Source organism: Plectropomus leopardus, chromosome 4 (genome assembly GCF_008729295.1).
Source record: "Plectropomus leopardus isolate mb chromosome 4, YSFRI_Pleo_2.0, whole genome shotgun sequence".
NCBI lineage: Eukaryota > Metazoa > Chordata > Actinopteri > Perciformes > Serranidae > Plectropomus > Plectropomus leopardus.
The window spans coordinates 11,506,005-11,518,303 of record NC_056466.1 but is presented as its reverse complement, the minus strand read 5'-3'; positions in this window follow the sequence as shown (position 1 = coordinate 11,518,303).

The following is a 12,299-nucleotide window of genomic DNA, read 5'->3' as shown; positions in this document are numbered from 1 at the left end:
ATATATATATATATATATATTATATATAAATATATATATATATATATATATATATATATATATATATATATATATATATATATTGTGTGTGTGTATGTGTATATATATATAATTATATATATATACAATTAGCCCAAAAGATGAGAGCATGTTTATAAGATGTGGATAAGTTACCTGAAAACCTTTGGGGCTACAACATTTGAATTAAACTAAAGCCAGAGACTGTGAGTTGTTTTGAGCTGTACATGTGCCACTTCTAAGCAGAAGACATGACACAAGACGTAAGATTATCTTAGAAAAGACATAACATTAGCTATGCTTATACTGAACTATGATGCCCTCTTACTTTTGTTTTTTATTGTTTTGAAAAGTCCTTTTATATTCAAATGTCTTTGCCCTTATTGTAAAGCACTTTGTGCTGCATTTCTTGTGTAAAGCCTGCTATGTAATAAAGTTGTTTATTATTCATATTATTATATCACAGCCGGGCTGCGCAAAGCTTGTTTTCCTCTGGGCAGATGCCTCCATGCCACTCAGACCCACCTTGAGTCTGGGTGCATAGCTGCCGGTATCAGAGAGCAGCGTGAAAGCAAGGAGCGCTCACTCTGCAGCTGTCTGGGGACCGAAAAATCACTAAAATTCACAGACTGAAAAAAAAGACCGGTCAACCCAAGAAAATCTCAGTCAACTCAAAACTTGAATCATCGATTTTCAGGGGGAAGCTCTACGTCACAACCACTTTTATAAGAGCTGTACCCAACTCAGAATTATGCCAGTCGAATGAGATTTCAGCCATTAAATATGAATATTCAGCGATTCTTTTTTTCCCTCTGTCCATATAAAGCAGGACATTCAGTACGACAGTGACATTCATGTGATATAGTACTCAAGGTACCTGCGCTAACAACACGTCGCAAATGCGCCACATTTTTTGTACTTGGTATAATACTTGCTTTTACCCACTTAGTCATTATATTTACATTACTTATGATTATTGATAAAGAATGGAATTGTATTATTAGTTTTTCAAAGTACCAATCATCTTTCCCACAACACTGTCACATCAAAGAGGGATTTAGCAAAAAAATTGCAATGTTTGATTTTGTCCCCCAGTTGTAGTATTAATGAAGTGCTTTTTAAAAATATGGAAATATACATTGTGTATCGAGATACAGTCTTAAAATATTGTAACACAATTTTCAGCCCATATCACCTAGCTCTATTCAAAGTCTGGAGACCAAAACCTCCACAGAAATACACAGCACAGAGTGCTGACAAGCAAAAGAAAAGAAAAAGAAAGACTGCTTGACTTGAAGAATCTCAGTCAGCTAAGCGGTCTCTGACTGATAATTGGAATCTCCAACTTTCTGCGGGCAGCCCTATTTTTTATAGCTTAAGAAAACTTTAAACCAAACATGACAACACAGAAAATTGAACATATACCAGCGTGTTAAAATCTATCTAAAACGACAGAAAAGATCTTTGGGAAAAATTAATTTGACATGTACTTTGACTATTTGTCTAACACATGTCCCATCTCCTAACAAGGAGGGGATGGGGTTAATGAACTATACTGCACTGGTGGATGATTGAGATGTTTTTTTACAGTCTATTGTGGACTGTACAATCCCACCCCCACATTTCCACATCCCCAGAACCTGCCTTTGCCTGCCACCCCACTAACACCCAACCCCAATGCCTCTCCCTGCGGGAGGTGAGTCCACAATGTCAAATGTGACTGAATGTGAATTAGGAGTTGTGAGCACTACACTACATCCCTTCAGCACACATCATGAAAAGCTGTGTATGATGATTTTTAGACAAAATCTGTTGTTATTTACAGCCCCGGGATCCAGAACTGGACAGGAGCCCTGGAACATGCAAGCAATTTTGATATAATATGTCAGAGTTGTTGAGCTGTTTTCACGGGGCAAAAAAATCCTAGAAGCACCCCTTCTACTCCTGCTTCCAGCTATCAACACTCTGACAGCCAAAACATGCTAAGTGCTCCATGCTGTCGGTAGCATGCAATATCATGTCTGTTTCATTTCAGACCATATGAAAAGAGAACCAGCACTTAAATTCAGGCTGGTGGATGTCATGCAGTCTAGAGGATGGTTAGTTGGCTACGCTGTGTTATTCATGTTGAAGGGAAAAGAGGGCAAGATTTACAACACACACACACACACACACACACACACACACACACACACACACAAGACTAAACCTGTTCAAAGAGTCTTATAAAAACACAGGAGACGTTGGGTGAGTTTGATACAACAATGTAGAGATTTATCAGTAAAATCTTCTAAGCTGTGGCACACAATTAAAAGACCAATGTGCAGACTACAAAATATAAATGAGAGCAGAGTTATCCCAGGGCAATCTGTTGGAAATTCTTCATCATCTGCCATTAAAGAAACAAGTCTTTTTCAAAAATAAAAAAGTCCCCAACAAGCACAACATTTACATAACAAGAAAATGTTTCTCCCTCATTTGTCACAGTGGGGTACGTGTTTTTAGCCACATTTTAAAACATAATGGGACGCAAATCTTAACCACACACAAACACAGGCATCTATAAAACCATGCAAACGCACACACATAAACGAACACCCAGGCCTGCAGGCTGGCGGAGCACTAATAGGCTTTGCTGTCAGCTCCTAGCCTTCCACCAGACAAAAGGATGATTTCTGTCACATACACAGTCATTGAATTTTGCATCCAGACCTTTAAGTGACCCCTCAGACTACTGCAGTGAGTCATGCTATGGAAATCAGGGCCTACGCACTGACTATGTCCTCCCATTGCATACAGACACAAACTCTTCGCTACTCTCCAATTTAACCTCTCAGTATCTCCATTTGTATTATTTGTAAGATTTTGCTCATTCAGCAGGCAGAGAGCAGCAGGAAATAGAGGACCACATGCTGTGGGAGACTCAAGGTGAACGCACAGAAGTGGACGTCCTCTATCTTGCTCTGTGTATAGTACATACCTCATAATGCCATACATAATAACAATCTTTATAGTGAAGAGTCTGCAGTTATATGCAGGAATTACTTTTGTGTACTTACAGGAAATTACACAGGCCCATTTTAATAAAAAACAACAACTGTGATGTTTCTGCTAATTGAATGTAAAGAGAAAAATATATCCAATTATTATTAAATTACAAGTATATTATTAAAAGTTTTTTAAAGTTTTTTCAGAAGCTGTCTTACCAGCTCCCCCATTTCTTTGCCGGCAGCACTGTGGGACAATAGTGTCCACCAACAACACACTCAAAAGTTGAGCAGATTTAGTATGGAAACATGTATCTTCAGTTGTATGAACATAATACACACATAAAACCTGTTAAGCACCTCTGCACGTGATCAGCAGCAGAATCGTGTTGCGGTCATGTAGAAAAATGAGTAAAGTTTTGACGCATCAACTCAATGTCTTCCTTTAAATCTATTCTTAAAACTCACTCTTACGGCTTTTCTTTTTAAGGTTTTTGTTGTATATTTCTTGAACTGTTTTGTCTTGTTTTATTTCTAATGATTTACTTCTTTTATGATTACTTTTTCTGTTTACTGTACAGCACTCTAACTTTGTTTTTAAAGGTGCCAAAGATGCCAAACTTAGCAGCAGCACTATCTCAACCCTTATTGATTTCAATTTACTGCAGTCTGCAAAGAATAATAGAGGCAATACACTTTTAAAACTGTATATAAATAAGAGAGACAACTTATTAAATACCAGAGTTGAAAATAATACAAAACAAAAGTAAACCATAAACATTTCTACAGTACGAAAAAGATGTAGGCTGAGGCTGCAGCTTATCATTTTTACAATACATATCCTATTTGACATCAAGTGCTAAAATCAAGCAGGGATTAGAACAAAACAGTGTTCAGTACCCTATCATACCAATGACATGGAAAATAAGGTTGTCTTCCTTTTTGTCTTATCACTATAACTGGGTACCTATTAAATTTGTATTTCAATTTTTAAACATTGCAATTCCATCAAGACCTATCATTTTATTCAATTCTTCATTTTGTTTATTTTTGTTTATATTTTTAACCAAAAAGTTGCATAATACTCTAGAGACTTTTATTTTAGCACCATCATGCAATGCATAGAAAAGTGGTGGATAAAAAAACAGACATACATTATGTCACATAACTCATAGATTACGAGATAAAAGTTGCAATTCAGTTTGAATTGATTGAAAAAATTGCAAGACAAAAACACTGCAGTATTAAAACAGCATCTTCCTACCACTGTTACACACATGCACACACACAATTTATACTATTACACCTCCCTATTGTGTTCTAAGTGACCCACAACATGCCACAAATATGATAACAGCTGTCAAACACTTTTCTGTCTGTTGGATTCTTCTTCTCCAAAAGGAGGATAGGTACCATGAGCTTTTTTTGTGTTAAGCATATATAATTACAAGGTCTGAAGTAGGCTTTACCATTTTTCAAATCACACATAACTATCATGCTATCTGGCAAATGTCAGTGCCTTGAACCCAAACTACACTTTGCCTGTGAACTACACTTTGTGCTCAGCCTTGCAATAAGGATGGTTCATATTAGCAGCCACGTGTAGAGAATCTGAAGCACAACACAAACCAGCGGCCCACAATACTAGTTGTATCTAAATGTAACCACCACTGCAGCATCTTCAGAGAGACAAAAGAATGAATCAACTCTCCTTTAGCTGGATTGTAAAGTGCTGTACGCTTGCAAGTGTTTGTTGGAGCTTTGTGGATTAAACACAGTCTCTCCTGCGATGATGGCTGTCAATACATTGAATTACCAGTCACTGTTGCCTGCTCTTGGATAGTGGTTTTGTATTTTTTATGTGCCTCTTTGCTCTTGTAATTTAAACAACAGTGTCAGTAGAAGAAAAATTGGAGTGAGGAAGCAAAAGTTTAGCTTTCACATAAATCTGCTGAAGTTATTGATCTTTTGGCAGACAGGTTTTTACACCTCTTACGTACCCTTACATTCCACTTGTTATTTTATCCTATAGTTGTGTGATTTGTTTTATGGCCACAGAGAAATTGTTATCGAGAACTTTTAGCGTTGACCCCAGCATTCATGTACACAAACACACACACACACACACACACACACACACACACACACACACACGCACACTTAAAGATGCAAGCAAGTGGGTGCATGCAGCAGTGACACATCTAACACATGCTCACCCATTCAAACATTCATTTCATTATCACTCATACAGATATAACCACACGCACGCAAGTACATGGTTTATGTGTCACACACAGACAGTTTAAGAGACAAGCTACATTTATTTATGGTTGCCATTCTTCTGTCTTGTTGTCCGGAGGCATAATTTGTGGTGGCATGTGGAGAGCTTTAATGCCAGTCTCCTCACACTTGTCTCTTGTGAGCTCAGTCTACTTCATCTCTGTCTGGTGTGCCAGGATATGTTTACCATGTGTATTTTTTCTGCTCAAAGGCTCACAATTACTCTCTGCCTAGTTATTCTTGACTTCTGTGTCTAGCTCTCTGTCTCGCTGTTACTTTTTTCTTGTGTGATAGGCTGTCATTTGTCTTGATATCATTTCCTTTCTGTGTGGTCTCTTGCAGTGATTTTTTTTTTTTTTCAGTCATCACGGTCAAAAGATCTAAACAAACCAAGCAAGCAGGAAACATAATGTTCAACTGTCTATCATCACTTAACCAAATTTGAAACAAGCTTTTGTAGTTTTACTGTAGGAGTCAACCGATACTGTTTTTTCAGGGCTGATGCTGATGATGATCATTAGTACTTAATGAGACAGATTAACAATATTTGGAACTGATCTGCATTTACAATAACAATGAAAATATTTCTGTCGAAATTTAGAATTTGGAATACAACAAACTTCAATACAAAACTTTGTTTAAATGCCTTTAGCAAATGTTAAATCAAAACTGAAACTTTCAACATCATATACAGCAAGTTCCCAGCAACTTTTTCTTTATAAAGTTCAGTGAAAATTTAAATAAAAATTGAATGAATAAAAAAAGCTCCCTGAGGTTTTACAAACTAAAAGTTTCTCCCATGCTGGCACTTTCTTTGCATGTATTGCAGTCTGCCTTCAATTGTGTTCGCTGAGTGTAATGTTCACGCTTCCTCATCAATTAATTTCATCTGCAATTATTAAAATAAAACGCTGATACAGATAATTGGCAAAATGCCAAATATCAGCTCCAATAAACACGCCATGTTGATAATCTGTCGACCCCCCTTTATTACTGATTTATAATTAGGGCTTGATTGTAACTCAATATTTGTGCTTCAGTAAAAGTAAAGAAAGAGGTAGTGTGGTTTTGGCTGTATGTGAATAAAGTGAACTGCCATGTCTCATCCTTCAAGTTACTTTGAACCTTTTCAATATTTAACCAAGTACACGATCTCTCTTGAATCTTAACCAATTGCTGTGAGTGTCAAGCATATAAAAGCTGAATCATGCTTTAACTGCTTCTGTGACTTTGCATATGCATTAGTAGACATTATTTTCTCATGTCATGTTAAAAGAAGTAATCCAGGTGGCATTAGATTTCCATCAAAATGTATTTATAACATGTTAAAATGAATGAAAATCTTTAACAGCCTGAGATGTTTTAAATGCGAAGTTCAGAGCAAATAAAAGCAAAAAAGCCACACAGACGAAAAAAATAAATCCTTTCTTACTTAACAGGATAACCATTATACCTATTACCTCTTATTTTGAATACTTTGATAAACACTGTGGTACATTTACATTATAACACTGTGAGTATATTTTGTCTCTATTGCTGCACAATATCTTGCTTTTTTATTGTCATCCAAATACAAACTTGAGATTATTTCATGAGTTTGTTTTGACAGTATAAGTACAAAACTGCAATTTTAATTTAATTTTATTCAGTAAGGGATCGTCTACAGATAGCAGGTCATTATTGTGAAATTAATTCCAATAGGGTGATTCAGGACCCTGACATGACTCACTCTGCTGTAATTGACCAATCACAATTAACTATTCAACAATGTAATGTAATAAACAATGTCATCGCATATTTCCTCATATCATGCAGCCCTAGAAGACAGTTAAAGCTAGAAAGAAAAATCTACTTTTAAAACATTTTTTTGTACGTGGGAATCATTTCAATTATTTGTCAGACAGATGTGTTTGGATAATCTAGTTTTAGATTTTTCTTTGAAGTATAATGTTGTAATTGCATGAGCCAACTCATGTCATAATTTTGTTAAGGCCAGTTTAGTGTTACTTTAATGTCTTGGTGATCACTTGATTTGAATGCAAATGTTCTAAAAGAGCAGCAGATCAGCACCAAAAAAGCCTGATGATGTCCAAAAAGGAAATTAAAAAAACTGGGGTACAGCTTATTAATTTTTACTGGAAAAACTGCCGCATTTCATGTGCAGCAGATAATGAGGTAAACATGAAGGAAAACCATTTCAAGGTAAGGATTAGATCTTAAAGTGACTCTCTCTGGTATAGCTTAAATCTTTTGGACAGCTTGGTAGAGCTGTGGCTTCCAAAGAAAAACAAAATCCCTGAGTCATTGCGGAAGGGCTAAGGTTTTATATTATATTGGTATAAAATTGTAAACAGCCCACAAGTGCCTTTGGCCAACTACGTGAACTAAAAGCAGTAGAATTATATCTTTAATTAAAGTGACTTTTTTGTGAGTCACGGGTAAACAATCATAAAGAGGCAACTTAATATTTCCCTTCCTTTCAAATCAAATCAAAATTAATAAGCTCATGCAGAGTAATATAGCACACACAAATGTCAGGTTATTTTAAGCACCAAAATACAACTCAAGCCAAATTAATAAATTAAATATAAACTAAAATCTTTTTTTATTCTTAGCTATTCACTGTCTTTTCCATTTCCTTATCTTTCTTTCACTTCAGTCTGGCAGTGATAGGTCAGGCAAGTAAGAGCATACACAGAGCTCGGAAAAGCCTGCATGTTTTACTATGTATCTATCTGCCGTTGGCAGTACATCCATGTAAATATAACCCTTAGCCAAGACCTTTTAGTTTGATAGGTAACAAGTAACCCTGGAACTTCTTAAGTTACTTCTGAAATACAGCTTCACCCTATTTAACCTTTGCTACTTGTCAGCAAAGACATTCTCTATTTTTGTCCCTCTATGTTTCACAACAAGCCGGCTCTTTTCCTGAAAGGCTCAGCAGCAGCCTGACAGATGTGTTAAAGGAGCGCCGGGTTACTGCAATTGAACATAATGCAAACTCTGCTCACAGAGGCTGGCATAGGGAGCATAACTGAAAAAAACACAACTAGAACCAAAATACGCTGTAAAGGCTGTACAATCTACAGTATAAACCTGCACAAAAAGGTAAGTGCACATAGGTATTACCTTATTTTATCTCTAACAACAATAATTTCACGTTTCGTGCAACACTTTTGTTATGGCTTTGAAAGTCTTACAGGGCTCCGCTTCTTGACTCGCGTTAAAAACAGTCCAAATCACAACAGTGCAGTTGCCGATTCTGTTGCCTTCATTCACTATTTTATGATGGTAAGTGACAGATCCCTTTTTCCAAATCCCTTCCTCTCAAAGCTCAGTCATGAGCCCCTAAATATACTGTATGCAGACATGCTTTAACCCATACTATACAGATAGGGATGACATGGAAAAAATTCATTGTGACACACCAGGCTTTAAACTAAATTAATAGTACCCATATCAATACCCATATGTAGCAATACTTGACACACTGAGAACAACTGATGTAGTCTAGAGTGAAAGTCCAAAAGAAAACAAGACTTTCAGGAGACCACGATTTGTTTGCAACGTGAACCCATATGTAAGTGCCTACGCCCAGTCGTTTTAACGTAATGTTAAGTAATTAATGTACATTTGTTACATGTTGACTTAAGTCATGTGACATATCTACATTAACATTAGATAGCAAACGTACTTATTTTAAACTAAAACATAATAATTTCTCTAAACTTTACCGCATAGTTTCTTTGCCTAAACCTAACTATGAATATCACCACATTAACAGCATTAACTACATGGTACAATGTTTTTTGGCAATCCAGAGACCTTAAAGTGTGCCCTGTGTTTTGCTATCACACACCAAGGGGTGTGATAAAGCATCTGTATATGACAACCTGGAAGTGAGAACAGGTTGCAATACCTGAGATTTGGTTTTGAAATAAAACAATACTTCTGATACTTAACTCTTTGAAATTGTGCATTGTTTGTTAAATACAAAGGGGTATTGTAGGAAACCATGTTTATATTTCTACAAAGTTAATTACAGTCCAGACACAAGAAGCCAATTTGCCAACATACTTTATAGTCTAGTCTTTGACCTGACATACAATGCCAACTTTGGGTACTTGGGTACATAGTTAGTGCTACAGAGCTATTTTGATCTGTAAAAATAAAGTGTTGTGCTTTGATACCCATATATACCTTTTTTGCTAACTATATTTACTTTATTTTTAATCCATAGTTGCCATAATGCAGTCCTGTTCATTGATTTACAAAACCCTTGGAAAAACATCTGAAGATATTAGAGGAGTAACCACTCATTTTCTAAAAAAAAAAAAAAAAATCTATTAGATAACAAATCTATGTCTTCTCAAAGTGTCATACTAACCAATCCAACCACAATATGAGTTGATGATATCTTTTTCTATTTCTTCCTTTATCTTACAGAGAAAAAACCTTAAAATGGATGAGGGAGAAAGACACACACACAAGAGAAAACTTCCAAACTTAAATGCCATTCTGTTGGGGAAAAAATAAAAAATAATATTTACACTTGCAGCAATAACTCAAACAAGGAGGCATTAATGGTTTCAATGTAAGTGTCCACGTATCCCCTCCTACTGACTGTTCTTTAATGTGCCGTAACATATCAGCAGACAGGCCTCCTCATTATCTCAAGTAGCAAACAGAGCCATTTCTTCTAGAGCCCCCTTCATTTGAAATACATATCCAGCTGCCATTGAGGAAGTTGCATCTTTGGTTTGTGGACAACTTAATTGTAATTTATATAAAATAAAAACTCATCTATAGTTCAGGAAAGCAGCCTCATTAAATTGGTCCTTTTGGAATGTAGTCTTATCTAAACAAACACAGTGTTGTAATGTATTTCAACTGCTGCTGCTACATCTGTTCTTTTTTAAATACTTTTTCCTACCAAGGAGGGACGGGTTTTCTTGGAATTCCCTCGCCCATGTTTATTGCCATTTATTTTTCATTCCTTTTATCTTTGTTTGGATTTTATTTTGTAAAGAATCGTTTCCATCAGCAATTGTTGATGCAGACCTGTTGAGTTCGAGTTATTCATAAGTGACAGCCAGTGGGCCTAAATTTATATAACATGCAGTGAAATCAGTGGTGCACTATTTCACAAATATGAACTGATCTTTTTGAGAAAAATAAATACTTAAGAGACCAGCGTATATAGTTTCCTAACTGACTGTGACAAAACAAAGTGAAAATAAAAAATCCCTCATAAAGTCACCTTTTAGTTTAAACTTGCTTGTATAATGCGACCCCCCCACACACACACACACACACACACACACACACACACACCACACGAGCCACGTTGTTGGAGCTTAGTAGTCAGTGGGACTTGAACCATTATATTCCAGCAGTTCAGCAGTTCATTGCTGTCAGAACACATGCATTTATCTTGGGTGAACCGTCTTCCCTCCGTTTTAATGATCAGAATGTGAAGCTGTGTGAAAAATAATCCAAGGTGCATAGTGCCATATTTTAACTCCCACAGCAGAAACATTTTTTGGGGGGTAAATATTTATCACTGCCATTAACCTTCAAGGCAAGATTATTGCTGTTTACAACATTCAGGTCGTGGCTGTGTATCAGAAATGTGTGCATAAATGTTCAAGAACAGCAATTTAAAGAACATACTCTGGCATGTATAGTATCCTTAGCCTACACCCACATATGCTCTTTGGATGACACTGAACTGCGAAGGTCGAGGTGTCTCTTTTATCTTTTTTAAGTAAAAGGGGGAAAAAAAGGACTCCTCAACCTTTTTTCCTTTCACTTCAAAAAGACAAAAAGGACGATGGAAAAGCTATGAATGTAAAACTCCAGCCTAGTCAAGGCTGTAAAAACAAAAAGCTTTAAAAGTTCAGATCTTTCATTCAAATGTGTAATATATTCAAACCTTTTATTCAAGTATCTTCTCATCAACTTTCTATATGTCAATTATTTTGTTTTTGTGCAGTTTGATCACCTCCTCACTGAAACCTAAATATGCAGAATTTTCATGTAGTTTGACGTGACTTTGCTCGAAGAAAAATGACAGTCCTGGTGAAAATAGGTGCAGTCTATGTTACTTTTAACCCATTTGTCTCTGTATCCCCGGGTTGAATACACAGGCGGAGAGTAGAGGGTGTTAGGTAGTGTTTAGACCGTCATTAGCATGCCTTCAATAAGACCACTATGTTGGCACTGCTTGGATCCTGACATAGAGAGTCACAGCAAAATAATAATAAAACATTAAACAAAAAAAAAATAAAAAAAACAAGGTTGTCTGGCAAAAGAGTTAAACCTAGCTCTACTTTTGCTGCAGCACAATCAATTATGTGCAAATGCATGTTCTTGGTAGAAAACGCTGAAGTTGTACATCTTGAAATCCCACACATAGTGGCTTTAACTTCTCACTGACAGCAGACTGGACAAATATTAGCAAGCATTAGATCTGTAGCCTGATGTGTTTGATTTCTCTAAGCACATGGACATGTTGTCTCCGAGTCTAATCCAGGAACACTTTGATCAGTCTGACATTTCCTTTATCTTGTTAACACTCTCTTAAATTAATTTAAAGTAAACATAAAAATGGCCAGCAAAAGACTGGACAACAATGTTTAACTTGTAAAATAAACATCGAACAGAAAGCTTTTTCATAACTCAAGACTTGTGAGTGAATGTATTAGCTTTCTGCTCTAAAATCAATCCACTGGAAAGTCTTATTACCTCATTTATATGACATGAGCATTTAGCACATAGGTTGATACACTTTTATTGTTTCTAAAGGACATAACTTTACAAAGAATCAGAGGATGGTTTTATAAACATGTTTTTGAAAAACGGCCACAAGAACTGCTGGCCTTCTCCGTCTCAAGGAATTCATCAGCACTCAGGGTCCGCTCGAGGACTTTATTTACAGCCATTTAAAGTGTGTTATTTTGGCAATTATGAGTGGCCTGTTCAAAGCATCAGGCATTACGCAAGTAATTTGCC